General features: G+C 48.4%; 1 protein-coding gene and 1 long non-coding RNA gene across 3 annotated transcripts in view; one reads left to right on the plus strand and one right to left on the minus strand.

The window, feature by feature from the left end:
- Positions 1 to 12,167, minus strand: part of Tp73 (tumor protein p73) — an 82,240-nt gene extending 70,073 nt beyond the window's left edge. Inside the window, exon 1 of one of the 2 annotated variants that reach the window (XM_087550162.1) lies at positions 12,104 to 12,167. The gene's annotated coding sequence lies outside the window, so the exon portion shown is untranslated. Of the gene's footprint in view, positions 1 to 904; positions 1,195 to 12,103 lie in introns of those variants that run through there. The other variant, XM_087550163.1, reaches the window with a different exon arrangement.
- LOC148006192 (uncharacterized) lies at positions 11,557 to 14,421 on the plus strand. Its single transcript, XR_015620568.1, has 3 exons — positions 11,557 to 11,661; positions 11,757 to 11,908; positions 12,604 to 14,421. It is a non-coding gene; the product is annotated as an uncharacterized LOC148006192 (long non-coding RNA).
- Positions 14,422 to 14,472: the final 51 nt, after the last annotated feature.

The raw sequence follows: 14,472 nt of genomic DNA on the forward strand, positions 1-14,472 counted from the left end.
AAAAAAAAAAAAAAAAGGTGAATGCCACCTGAGGAACAATGCACACACATGCATGCCTCTTCACACACACACACACACACACACACACACACACACACATATGCACACGTGGACACATGTACACATACATGCACACACAGTTATATCTGCATATTTCTCACCCACATGCACACACAAATATGCACACACACATGCATACATGCACACAATGTTATATCTGCATATCCCTTGCCCACATGCACATGCACACACAAATATGCACACACACATGCACACATGCACACAATGTTATATCTGCATATCCCTTGCCCACATGCATATGCACACATAAATGCATACACATGCACACACATGTGCACACACAATATTATATCTGCATATTCCTCACACATGCACACACACATGTGCACACACAATATTATATCTGCATATTCCTCACACATGCACACACACATGTGCACACACAATATTATATCTGCATATTCCTCACACATGCACACACACATGTGCACACACTCAATATTATATCTGCATATTCTTCACACATGCACACACACATGCACACACATGTGCACACACTCAATATTATATCTGCATATTCCTCGACCACTTCCTCTCACAAGCCTCTGTGCCCCCTGAGCTACCTTTTCTCTCTGAGACTCAAGAAGAACCACCTTTACCTGGCACGACTTTTCTCCTATACCCTCTCTGGTGTAATCTTTTTTCCCTTATACTTTTGTGACTGGGGAGAGACCTCAATGGCTGGAATCTGCTTTCTCTTGGATGATCATTACAGCTGTGGGATTTGGAAGCCTAACAGGAAGCCAGCCAGAGAGGTACGAGGTCCGACTGAGGGACATTCCTACCTGGGTCTGGTGGGAATAAGAACAGAAATGGTCTTTACCTTTTCAGACTCTGCTCAGCAGAAGGAATCCAGTGGGGAGTAGATCTCAGTCAGAGACCTTGCTAGTCTTCTAGGGAGCAGGAGATGGAGCCCCGAGCCTCCAGGCACAGCAGACACCTTCTTACTACCGAGTCCTGGGCTCTATTGGTATGAGCAAGCTCAATTCTAGTGTCTCCCCCTCTGCCTTTATGTCATTTACAGGAAGAACAACATCTTAGGCAGCACATGGACCCCAGCCTGGAAGGCTGCTATCCACTGGCTTCCTAGGTTAGCGACTCTGGGTCCTGGTTAGGCTGGTGTCTGCACAGAGCAGTTTTGTTATGAGTCAAACTAGATGAGATCCTCCCTTTAGTTTGTTCTGAGTCCTGAGCACTCTGCTCTGTGATTGGCAGACATTCTGCTCCCTCTCTCAGCTGGGGGCACAGCCCTGGCCGGAGTCAGACAGAGTTTGGTGGTTTACGGCCCCAGCTCTGTAAAGATCCCATATAAATGAGAGACCCAGGTCTGTGAGGGGCCTCTCTGTCCTCCCTCATCCTCCACGCCTGGTCAGTGCTGGTAGGATACCTTCCAGTGGGAACTTCCCTACATCCATCATAGAATAGCAAGCTGAAGCCACGGGAGAGTGCACAAGGTCTTCACCCACTTGTCTAAAAGTGAACTTGGTGGTCACAGGAGCTGCAGGCTGCACATCCCTGTTTGAACATGACCTTTTTATATTAATGGTTGTCATAAAAGTCTTACTGTTGAGTTTCCAATACAAGTAAGAGAGGGAGGGAGGGAAGGGGAGAGAGAGAGACAGAGAGAGAGAGAGACAGAGAGAGAGACAGAGAGACAGAGAGACAGAGAGACAGAGAGACAGAGATGAGACAGGGACAGAGAGAGAGGGAGGGAAGGAAGGAAGGAGAGAGATAGAGAGACAGAGACAGAGATGAGACAGAGACAGAGACAGAGAGAGGGAGGGAGGGAAGGGAGTAGAGAGAGAGAGAGAGAGAGAGACAGAGGCAGAGACAGAGACAGAGAGACAGAGATGAGACAGGGACAGAGAGAGAGGGAGGGAAGGAAGGAAGGAGAGAGATAGAGAGACAGAGACAGAGACAGAGATGAGACAGAGACAGAGACAGAGAGAGGGAGGGAGGGAAGGGAGGAGAGAGAGAGAGAGAGAGACAGAGACAGAGACAGAGACAGAGAGACAGAGATGAGACAGGGACAGAGAGAGAGGGAGGGAAGGAAGGAGAGAGATAGAGAGACAGAGACAGAGATGAGACAGAGACAGAGACAGAGAGAGGGAGGGAGGGAAGGGAGGAGAGAGAGAGAGAGAGAGACAGAGAGACAGAGAGACAGAGAGACAGAGATGAGACAGGGACAGAGAGAGAGGGAAGGAAGGAAGGAGAGAGATAGAGAGACAGAGACAGAGACAGAGATGAGACAGAGACAGAGACAGAGAGAGGGAGGGAGGGAAGGGAGGAGAGAGAGAGAGAGAGACAGAGAGACAGAGAGACAGAGAGACAGAGAGACAGAGATGAGACAGGGACAGAGAGAGAGGGAAGGAAGGAAGGAGAGAGATAGAGAGACAGAGACAGAGACAGAGATGAGACAGAGACAGAGAGAGGGAGGGAGGGAAGGGAGGAGAGAGAGAGAGGGAGAGAGAGAGAGGGAGAGAGAGAGAGAGAGACAGAGACAGAGACAGAGATGAGACAGGGACAGAGAGAGAGGGAAGGAAGGAAGGAAGGAGAGAGATAGAGAGACAGAGACAGAGACAGAGATGAGACAGAGACAGAGACAGAGAGAGGGAGGGAGGGAAGGGAGGAGAGAGAGAGAGAGGGAGAGAGAGAGAGGGAGAGAGAGAGAGGGAGAGAGAGAGAGAGAGAGAGAGACCCTTAGTACTTCCAGGAACACTTAACTATTCGGCTGTCTAAAACATGATAATAAAATGCCTGAAAGGGTTGTTGTTCGTTTTTTGTTTTTATTTTTTCACAACCCTGTTATCAGAAGATGGCCTCACTGAGACTAAGTCTGGCAGAACTGTCTCCTGTGAGATGAAACGTGGAAAAGCTTCTTAAAATTCCAAATTGAGGCATCACTCAGTCCAGAAGCCAAGGGAGAAGAATCGTGACCACCAAACCTGCCTGGGCGCTAGCTTAAGTTTAATACACGTGTCTTCCCAGCCATTCATACCAAACACAAGGCAGACATACGACTGCTGCTCTTCCTGCATTCCCAGGTCATGTCTGCTCTAAGCCTGGGGCATCCAACCTTGCAGGAACTCAGGCATGGACAGACACACAACAGTGTCTGCAGGTCATCTCAGAAATAAATGAGCAAAACTAAATGTGCCTCTCTTGGGCTTTGCCTTTCTGACCCTTCCTGATATGAACACGCTGAAAAAAATATTTAGCAGGAGGTATAGTCGGGTAACAGCTAGCTTTGTTTAAAAACAGGGAGCTCTGGGGATGGAGAGGTGACTCGTTGGTTAAGAGAGCTTATTGCTCTTCCATAGGACCCATGTTCCCTGGTCTCCACGTCAGGCAGTGCCCAGCCACCTGTACCCCCAGTTCCAGAGGGTCAGGATACCCTCTCTGGCTTGGAAGTACGTGCACTCACATGCACAACCCCACAAGCAGACACATACATACCCATGAATAGTAATAAAAAAAAAACCCTAAACTTTTAAAATGAACATTTTTAAAATGGGAAGATTTCATGAAATTTCTCCCTGGGTTTTCATAATTCAAGCACGATTGCTAGAAACTATAAAATTAAATGAATCTCTAAAATAATAATAAAAGTATAAGAAGCAACGTTGTCTACAACAATTAGGAATCGCAATGTGTCTGCTTTAAGAATATCTGCCCACATCTCTGAGAAAGTTTTCAGATTTACTTTTTTATTGGTTTATGTGTATGATTGTTTTCCCTATCTATGTGTACCACGTGTATTCCTGGTGCCCACAGAGGTCAGAAGAGAAGGTCAGATTCCGTGGGACAGAAGTTACTGATGGTGGTGAGCTTGGTGTGTAGCCAAGATCAGACCCCAGTCCTGGCAAGAGCATCCAGTAAAAACACTCTGTGCCGCTTGGGCACTACTTGCTGTCCATGAATAGAACACGTGTGAAGCCTCACTGTTGCTTACCTCTTCTGTTTTCTTCGGGGAGTTGGAATTATAGAGAGTTAAAATTCTTGGGTCTGTGTGTTTGGACTGGTGGAAGCTATAAGAGAACCCACTCTGCACGAGAGGAGGCAGGGACGTTTTGTGGTAAGGAAAGTCAGAGGCAAGGGAAGGGAAGGGAAATCTGAGATTCAAGGGAAAGAACCTCTTTAGTTTGAAGGTTAATTCAAAAACGGCTACAGAAAAAAGAAAAGAGGAAGGAAGAAGGAGAAAGGAAAAGGGCTTAGAATGGGGCAGGAGAGAAAGGTCAAGAAGGTAGACTGTGGGGGGGGGGGGGGGGAAGGACAGGAAAGCAGGCTGAGATGGAGGGAAGAAAGACAGGGAGGAAAACAGACTGTGGGGGAGGAAGAAGGAAAGACAAAAACTCAACTGATATAAAAAGTTGGAATGAGATAAGGGAGAGATGGCTCAGTAGTTAAGAGCACTGACTGCTCTTCCAGAGGTTCTGAGTTCAGATCCTAGCAACCACGTGGTGGCTCACAACCATCTGCAATGGGATCCGATGCTCTCTTTTTGTGTGTGAAGACGGTATCCTCATATATACATAAAATAAATATTCATATACATAAAATAAATATACATAATAAATATATAATAAATAAAAATAAAATAAATAAATCTTTGAGAGAGAGAAAGAGAGAGAGAGAGAGAGAGAGAGAGAGAGAGAGAGAGAGAGAGATATGACAGAGACTCTTCAGTGGTCAAGTTAACTATTGTCTTTCGTTGGTTTCTTTTTTTTTTTTTTTTTGGTTCTTTTTTTTCGGAGCTGGGGTTTTTTTTTTTTTGTTTGTTTGTTTGTTTTGTTTTTGTTTTTTTTCAGAGCTGAGGACCAAACCCAGGGCCTTGCGCTTGCTAGGCAAGTGCTCTACCACTGAGCTAAATCCCCAACCCCTCGTTGGTTTCTACTGCTGTTGCTAAACACCACATCCAAAAACAGCTTGGGAAGGAAAGGGTTTGTTTCATGCTACAGTTTCCATCATCTGGGGAACTCAGGGCAGGAACCTGGGGTCAGGAGCTGAGCCAGAGGACAGAGGACCTGGAGATAGCTGCTTACAGACTTGCTCCTCATGGCTCTGTTTTCTTACACTATGGGACCACCTGCTCCTGGGTGGCCCTGTCCCCAGTGAGCTGGAACCTTTCGTATCAATCATTAATCAAGACAATTTCCCACAGGCAAATCCAGTGGAGTCATTTTTTTTAAATTAGGGCTTCCTCTTCCCAGATGACTCTAGGAACACACACACACACACACACACACACACACACACACACACACACACGAGATAGAGATAGACATACTGTGTGTCCCAGGCTGGCCTCAAGCTCCAAATCTTTCTCTTCTGTCTCAGCCTCCAGTTTCTTTATCATCCTAGGTGTTCGGATCACAGCAGTGCCCTACATCTCTGAGTTCAAATTGTCTAAAATTGGATTCATTGTAGAGACTTTTTTTGAGACAGAGTTTCACTATGTATCCCTGGCTGACCTGTAACTTTCTATGTATCTACCTTAGCCTTAAACTCACAAGATCTCCCTGCCTCTGCTTTCTGAGTGCCAGGATGACTGGCTGATAACTTCCTTTCATTAGAAAAAAAGTTTAAAGTGTAATTTTATTATTTTCATGTATGTGTATTTGCATGTGTGTTCGGGTTCCTGCAGAGGTTGGAAGAGGATGTCAGATCTCCAGGAGTTGGAGTTACAGGCAGTTATGGGCCACCAGCACTGGTACTGGGACAGAACTCTGGTCTTCTGGCAGAGTTATCAAGTGCTGTTCAGCCCTGAGGCATCTTTCCAGCTCCATTTCAAGAATTGTCCAACGCTAAATTCTTTATCATCTTTTTTAACTGATGATTTCGCTGAACTTTTGCAGACAGGCCCCGCAAAACTCTCCATGAGTTCTTACTCCAGAAGCTGTGAAGCAACCCTCAGCCTGGAAGATTTCAAAAAAAAAAAAAAAGGTCCCCTTATAATAAAATACAAAATGAATATTTAATTAATTATATGACACCTCAAGAAATCCAACTGCTTCCCTATTGTAGTTTTGGTTTTTCTTTTATTAAAAAAAGATTTATTTATTCTATTTTATGTGTACAAATGCTTTGTCTGTGCATAGTATGCGTACCACATGCCCATGGATGTCAGAATAATTTGAGTCACAATGTTTGTGGGTTGCCATGTAGGTGCAAGGAATTGAACTCAGGTTCTCTGTGAGAGCAGTCGGTGCTCTCAACTGCTGAGCCTTTTCCAAAACTTTTCTTAAAACAGAGGACTTTTTTGCTCTAATTTTTCTTAAAATAGAAATGTCTAGATTTTCACGTCTAGTTACCATAAGACACGCTCCCCCAGATGATGAACACTCTAAGTTTAGGTCATTTCTCTAGCCACCAGCAGTGAGCGGCTGTCTACGGATACTCTCCTCACAGCCTCTGCCAGCTGCTTCAATCAAAGAGACTCTAGAAAAGAGTCTGCCCAGCACATGCTCCGAAGGCAGACCCCCGGGCTGGGTATAAATGTCTAGAATTTTAAAGAAGCTATCTAGAACTTCTAGAAACCTGGTCAGTTAGCCTTTGTAAACACAACAGAAACTGCTGGACCCTGGCTGGAAGAGGAAATGACTGAGATGCTTGTTTTCACAGAAGTAGAGTTATTTGTAGAAGAAAAACTGGCTCGGGGTCTGTGAGGTGGTTCTGTGAATAAGAGCGTGTGCTGCCAAGAGTGATTATCTGAGTTCCCTCCATGGAGTCCATATGGTGGAAGAAGAGCGCATTGTCTTCTGACTATCACACATGCACTGTGACACACACGTGCACACACACACATACATATATATGGACAGATAGATGATAGATAGACAGACAGACAGATGGACAGACAGATGATAATAGATAGATAGATAGATAGATAGATAGACAGACAGACAGATGGACAGACAGGTGATAGTAGATAGATAGGTAGGTAGATAGATAGATAGGCAGACAGACAGACATATGGACAGAAGATAGACAGATGATAGACAGACAGATGAACAGATGATAGATAGACAGAAGGACAGACAGATTAGATAGATAGATAGATAGATAGATAGATAGATAGATAGATAGATAGGCAGGTAGAGAGACATGATAGATAGACAGATGGACAGATGATAGACGGATGGATGGACAGACAGATGATAGACAGATGGATGGACAGACAGATGATAGAATGATGGATGGACAGACAGATGATAGATAATTGATAGATACATAGATACATAGATAGGTGAAATGCTTGGCTTGGTCCCTGGCCAAGGGCTCTATGGTCTCATAACAAGGACTGTAACTGACAGAGGGACTATCAGCCTTGAGGATCTTTGAGGCATCTCTAGCAGGAGAAGCTCTGCAGATGGATTCTGATGGTAGGACCCTGACTTAGCTCCACTGCCAGCATAGACTTCTGAGATCTGCTCTGACACTCCTCTTTTGACTAGCACAGCCACTTAGCAATGCCACTGTACCTATGCCAATACACGGAGTTCAGTAAGACTAGGTGTGTTTCTGGGGGGAAAAAGTCCATTGGGATTACCTTTGGTAGAAATGAGTTTACTGGTGAGACTGCTCAGTCAGGAAAGTGTGAAGAACTCTGTTCAGATGCCAGAACCCACATTAATAAAAAAGGCAACAACAACAACAAAAAAGCACAGTAAAAACAACATCAGCAATGGGGCTGGAGAGATGGATTAGTGGTTAAGAGCACTTGTTGCTCTTGCAAGGGACCTGGGTTCAGTTCCCAGCACCCACATGGTGGTCCATGAATGTCTGTAACTCCAGTTCCAGGGGCCTGATACTCTCTTCTGACCTCCACAGGTACACCAAGCATGTGGTGCACAGACATACATGCAGGCAAAATACAAATGAAGATGAAGATACAATGAATAAATATAAATTTAAAACAAAACCAGACAGAGCAACAAATATCTACAAATGTGTCTGAGAGAGAGAGACAGAGAGAGAGAGAGAGGCAGAGAGAGAGGAGAGAGAGAGAGAGAGAGAGACAGAGAGACAGAGAGACAGAGAGACAGAGACAGAGACAGAGAAAGAGGAGAGAGAGAGTGTGTGTGTCAGTGCCAAGAACAGAGATGGTGTCCCTTCCCTGATGTCTGCATGGCAATGAGACTGCTAACCACCTTCCATTCCTCCTCGGGTTCCTGAGACCTACTTCTCTCCTGCAGAAACCCCACACCCTCATCCCCTCAAGATTCCAAGCAATGCACGCCTTTGATCCCAGCACTCAAGAGGCAGAGAATGGTAGATATCTGAGAGTTCCAGGCCAGCCAGAACTACATAGTGAAAATTTAACAATAAAAAAATTGTGACCCCTGGCAATGGGCAAAGAGACACCTTGTTGGTGATGTTGTTTTTATGTCAGACGGGGCAGAGCAGATGGCAGTTTTTTGACCATCCTAGCTCGATGCCTGGCTTGGTACCCCAAGTCGTTTTATGCCTAGGACTGAGAAAATCAAATCACATCTAATCCAGGCATGGAAGAAGGAAGACAGAGATCTGTGTTCCACCATGCCACACAGTTTGGGCAGGGAATGACACCCATAGACCTGCCCTCCACCCACTGCACGGGCAGGCCATAGACATACAGAGCCACCATGCAATGCAGCGCAGGAGGAGGAAGAAACACAGAGACCTGCCACACACCCACAGATCTGCCTCTGGAGCACAGCACAGGCAGGCTGTAGACACCTGCTTGTCAAAATGCCATGCAGCTTGGACAAAAGGATGTCATCCCAGGGCCCTCTAGCAGCATGGCCAGCCTGCTGCAGGAGCCGCCACAATATGCTAGCATGTGGTAGTCAGATGGGAGAGAAAGAGAAGTGGCGCGGCTTAAACCTTGTGAAGAGAGATGGAAATGGAGACTTGGGAGGATGGAGATCTCAACTCCTACTGTGAAGACACAACTCCAGGCCCCTTGAATCACATGCTAAAGCCTCCATCACCTCATCTGTAAATGGGCATAATTATAGTACCTACATCAAGGGGATGTTGGAGAATTACAAGTGAAAGTAAAATCCTAAATTATTAAGCCTAATACCAGCACACAGCCAGTATGTGCTAAGTGCTAATTCCTGCAGATACTTCATAAGCAAGAGTTTTGCCAAGCAACCCCTTCTCTTTGATCCTCCCCTGTGGAGCAACAAGTACAGGGAAAAACAAACTTTTAAAGAGAAAGTGTCTGCAAAGGCAGATGGACCAAGGGGTTGTTCTGCAGGGTGGGTCCCATCCAGAGGATATGGCTTAGCTGCCAGATGGCTGTAGTTGGACTAAATGTATCTGTTTCACTCCTTGCTGCACATCCAGACAGAGACAAGATTGACTGATCTGAGTTCCAGGAGCCTCTGCCACATTGTTACGTATCAGAAGAGTTGGTGTCATTAACATTTAAAAGTATCAGCTTAGTGTTTGATGAACCAGAAACTAAAGGCTGCCTCAAAGTTCCTTCTTAGAAGGAACACACAAGAGTGTCTTGAGGATTTCTCTCTGCTCTGTGCCCCAACACCATTCACCAAGTGCACAGCCTTTTGTGCTTGCTTCTGGGAGGTAAATCACCCTTGAATTTGGTGACAGAAATGGTCTCTCATTGAGATGTGCATGAAACTTTTTTTTTTAATGCAGGGGTTGGGGATTTAGCTCAGTGGTAGAGCGCTTGCCTAGCAAGCGCAAGGCCCTGGGTTCGGTCCCTAGCTCCGGAAAAAAAAAAAAAAAAGAAAAAAAATGCAATGATGAAAAATGACAAGAACTTTGGAGTTCTAGGAGCCCTGGGTTTGTGCATCCCAGGATAGCAGGGGGGGGGGGCGTGAAACTCCCTCAGCCCTGTCTCCCTTCTTCATCTCTACTTTAGTTTTACTTCTAATGTGTCAGCACTGGAAGCCCATTCCAGGACCTGGGTTAGGCTTATTCTATAAATAAATATGAAACAGAAGCATCTTTATCACAGGACGTACTCCTGACAGATGCCATGATCCTCCACCCTGGTCATAGGCAAATTCTTGCCTTACTGCCATGATCTCTCCAAAACCTAGGAACTGGCCCTCTCCTAGTCCTCGCCTGGGTTCTTGGCCCACCCAGACTTAGAGCCAAAATCTAGGACCCAAAGTCACTACATTTGTGGACCACTTGGTGGGTAGGAGCACTCGTCCAAGGACTTTTGGATATAGCACCCTGGTTACTTTTCTATCTGTGTGTATATGCGCACGGGTGTGCCACAGTGCATGTGTAATAGTCAGAAGACAAGGTTCTCTTCTTCCACAGTATGGATTCCATGGAAGGAACCCAGATAATTGCCCTTGGCTGCAAGCACCCTTACACATGGAGTCATCCCACAAGCCCCTAGCCAGTTTCCTCCTTCTACAAATAACTCTACCTCTATGGAAACAAGCTTCTCAGTCTTTTTCTCCTCCAGCCAGGGTCAAGCAGTTTCCATTTTGCTTACAAAGGCTAATTGACCAGGTTTCTATAAGGTCTTTGAAAGAAGCACTGTTGTGACTATTTTACAGATGAGTAAGCTGAGTTTCCGAGGGTTTAAGGAACTTGCTCAAGGTCCAAGGACATGGAGAGTATTTGAATTCAGCATCTGACTTCTAATCCAGAATGTTTTCCCAAGGGGCGGCCATCAGAGTGGGCAGACCCTGCCTGTTCCACAGAGCTATCACTAGAAGGACAACGTTGCTTAGCATCCTGTAGTTAACCTGTGCTTGATAAGCAGGCTCCCATAGGCCCGCCAGTAGCTCAAGACTAGTTAGTGGGTTTGCAACTCCTTTGAAACCGTTTACCTGATTTTTAAAATTTCATACACAATCTATACAGTCGTGGATGACAAGATTTTAAAAACTGACCTTTTGTTCACAAAGTAATGTTTTAAATTTTTTATTGAATAAATCAAGATTGCGCGCGGGGGGGGGGGGAGGCGGTCAGCATTTGCGACACACCAAGGATTTGGGATACATTTTGTCTTTGTTGAATTTTTCCCTAAAGTTAAACTGCAACATAGGCAACAATCACGAAAACCAGTCAGAGGCAGTGAAGCCTAGCAGGTAGAGGCGCTTGCTGCCTATCCTGGCCACTTGAGTTAAAGCCCCAAGACTGATAAAATGGAAAAAGAAAATTGACTCCTAAAGATGTCCTCTGACCAGTGCACTGGGGCGCACACAGACACAATTTAATTTTTAAATGAGGAAAAGACAACAGCAACCTTCCCCCAAATATTGTTGTGACCCAGATCCCAAGTGCCCAGTTAATTAATAAACAGACCTCAGCACATTTAGGAAACCAAGTGTCCCAGGGCTCAGAAGTCAGCGCTGTTTTCCTGAGTCCCCCCCCCCTCCCATACACACACACACACACACACACACACACACACACACACACACACAGAGAGAGAGAGAGAGAGAGAGAGAGAGAGAGAGAGAGAGAGAGAGAGAGAGAGAGAGAGAGCGCACAGGTGCCTACAGATGTGCTCATCTCTCAAGAGTGAGAAGGTAGCAACTGCCGGGTCTAGGAGAGAGCGCGGGCAGCCAGGGTTCTCTACTTGGAAAACTAGGGAAGCAGGTGAGCAGTAATCCACCAGGAACCCACACCTTGGGACCAGCATAAAGGTCGGGCTCTAGCTGGCTTTCCTCTCTTTTAATCTGCTTCCATGGCAGGACCTGAAAGGCCTTCAGCCTTACAGATGTCGGGATTTGCATTCCTTGTAAGGTAGGATACCCACGCATCTCCCAACTTCCCCTCGCACCAGACCTGAGCTCTAGCATCTCCGGGGATGGCGATCCCTTGTCACCTGTGGTGGACAGTATGGGTAAGAGGCATGTCCATGGGTTGCCAAGGCGCCAACTGCATCTACTCCTAGCTCCACTCGGGCCCCTCCTGCCACTGACGCGGGGTCCCTGGGGCCGTTCATGCGGCTAGCACCCGGGCTGCCGCTCACCCTAACCCCAGCCTCGGAGCCTCGAGCGAGATTCCTGGCGCTTGCTCGGGTCCCAGCGCTGCCTACCTGCTCCGGGCCGGGCGTCGGCGTCGCCAAGGGCTGGGCTGCAGCGCTGCCTCCTCTCTGGGCTGAGGGGCGGGCTGCGGGACGGCGGGTTATATGGGCGTGGGGCAGGGAGGCGGCGGCGAGGGGGCTGGCGCAGGCTTAGCGCCTTTCTCGGCGGACCGGCGGGAAGGCAGCGCGGGCACTCAGCCGTGGCGGGAGGAGGGCCGGCCGCCGGGGCCCCGGGCTCCCACGCGCGCCCCGCCTCCCCAGCTGGCTCTGCCCGAGTCGGGGTCCGGGCTCTGCTCCTCCCGCCTCTGCTTGGCGCGCGTCGCCCAGCGAGCCCCAGCGGGATCTCCTCCGCGAGGCCGTACGCTAGTTGCCCCAGGCTTGGGCAAAGCGGGATGGGACCCAGACCTTTGGCGGGGCTCGGGGCGCCAGGAAGGGTGCGCAGGCGCCGAGGGGGTGGGCACAGGGCGCCGGACGCCCTGGACTCCCTCTGACTCTCTCCGCCTTCTTCCCAGACGCCCATCTACCCCGATCCCGCTCGCTGCCCCCTACTGCCCTGAGCCTGCAACACAGGCAGGGCAGGAGTGCACTTGGCGTGGTGGCTGCGCCTCTTCCATGGCTCGCCCAGGCCTGAAAGAATCTGGAGGACCGACCGAAACTGAACCCTGAAGTCCCCGGAGGAGAACCGTTGTGGTTCGGCCAGCATCAGCGGGGCTCTTCCTCTGAGAACGGCTCGAAGCCCCCTGGATTTGCTTGGCGGAGACCACAGCCCGCCTGGAAAGAGGGTCAAGTGCAGACCCTCTGGGTTCGACTCTTAAAACTGCAGCCAGAAGTTGAGTTTCCTGGACTCACAGCTCGGGGGCCACGACCCGCAGTCCGGGATCTCCTAGCCCAGGGTATCAGTCTTTTCTTGGGTTGCGAAAGTGCACCGGGATGGTGTTGGTGTCCTAGGCGATACCCAACGGATGACCAACTGCGCACACAGAGCGGCTCGGGGTTAGTCAGGGGATTCTGGCTAGAGATGTCTACTGCACCACCCGCCATCTATCCGCTGGGCAAGTAAGTTGTCCCGCGTGCCCTCATCTAGCACGCAGGCCCTTAGTCTGGCACACGGAAGGAGTTGCGTCCTTGTGGGACCCCTTAGCGGCTCTGTAGGGTGGCCCTTGCCCAAGTGTTCCCACAATCCCTGGAAGTCGTTTTAGTGCCGCTAGTGGCGTTGCAAGAGAGGTGGGCTGGTGCAGACCGGATCTCCCTCGCACTCAAAAACCTGACCTGGCGCCAGGCCAATTGCTAGGAGGAGTGATTATTTGCAAGCTGCGGGTTGGGGGATAAAGATGAACACCAAGCAAGAGTTTGAGACTGGTGGGGAATAGAAACAGCACGCCACTCCTCAGGTTCTCTCCGAACGGCGCAAGCACCGTCATCCATCCATCCATCCATCCGTCCGTCCGTCCGTCCGTCCATCCATCCGTCCATCCACCCGTGGAAGTCAGTAGCAGCGGTGTGGAAAAAGCTCGGAGCTATGAGGTGGACCGAGCAATACCATGTCCGGGTCTTTCAGAATTCGGGACCCAGCACCCATGACAGAGGCTGAGCGTTAAAGTGGTCCCCGGAAGCGCTGGGTGCAGACGGGAACATCCAACCTCCCGAATGAGATGGGAATGGGGAGCCCTGTGGGACGCAGGACTCGGGGTGCTTCGTGAGCTGAGCACTTTGGGAGCGAGCCGGATCTGAAGCCCAGATAATGCTGTGTCCCACAGATGCCCAGCAGGGCTGCCGTCCCGGGTACCCCGTCACACGCCCGAATCAAGTCCACACTCTAACCCTCCTGGAAGGTGAGGCGACCCACGTGATCCACATGCCTTCGAATTCGTTCCTCCACAGACCTGAGAGGCACCTGAACGTCAAGAGGTTACGCTGTAGGTGGTCACTCTCAGGAAAACCTCAGAGCAAACCTGTATTTATACTTATTCGTGAAAAATAAATTGTAACAAACAGTATGCTTTGCTTTATCCTGTTTGAGAAAGGGTCTCACATAGACTAGCATGGCCTCCAACTCTATAGGTAGCGGAGGATGACCTTGAACATTTGCACCTCTGGCTTCTTCGGGTGTAGGAATTTTTTTAAAGTGTGCACAAATCGTGCGGGGGTTTATGCGGCGCTGCGGACCAAAACCTGGGATTCATGTACGCTAAGCAAGCACTCTGCCAACTGAGCTGCACTCCCAGCCCTGTAACAAAAACTTGCTCTATACTAAAGAGGCGTATACGAAATACGACTATATACTTACACATAGGTACGTATTTAATGTAAATAAATGTATGTTCACACGTACAGACGTCTAGTTACATCTCAATTTCAGATAAGGGAGTATTTTATTCTAA

This window comes from Rattus norvegicus, chromosome 5, assembly GCF_021556685.1.
Source record: "Rattus norvegicus strain SHRSP/BbbUtx chromosome 5, alternate assembly SHRSP_T2T, whole genome shotgun sequence".
In the NCBI taxonomy this organism is placed as follows: domain Eukaryota; kingdom Metazoa; phylum Chordata; class Mammalia; order Rodentia; family Muridae; genus Rattus; species Rattus norvegicus.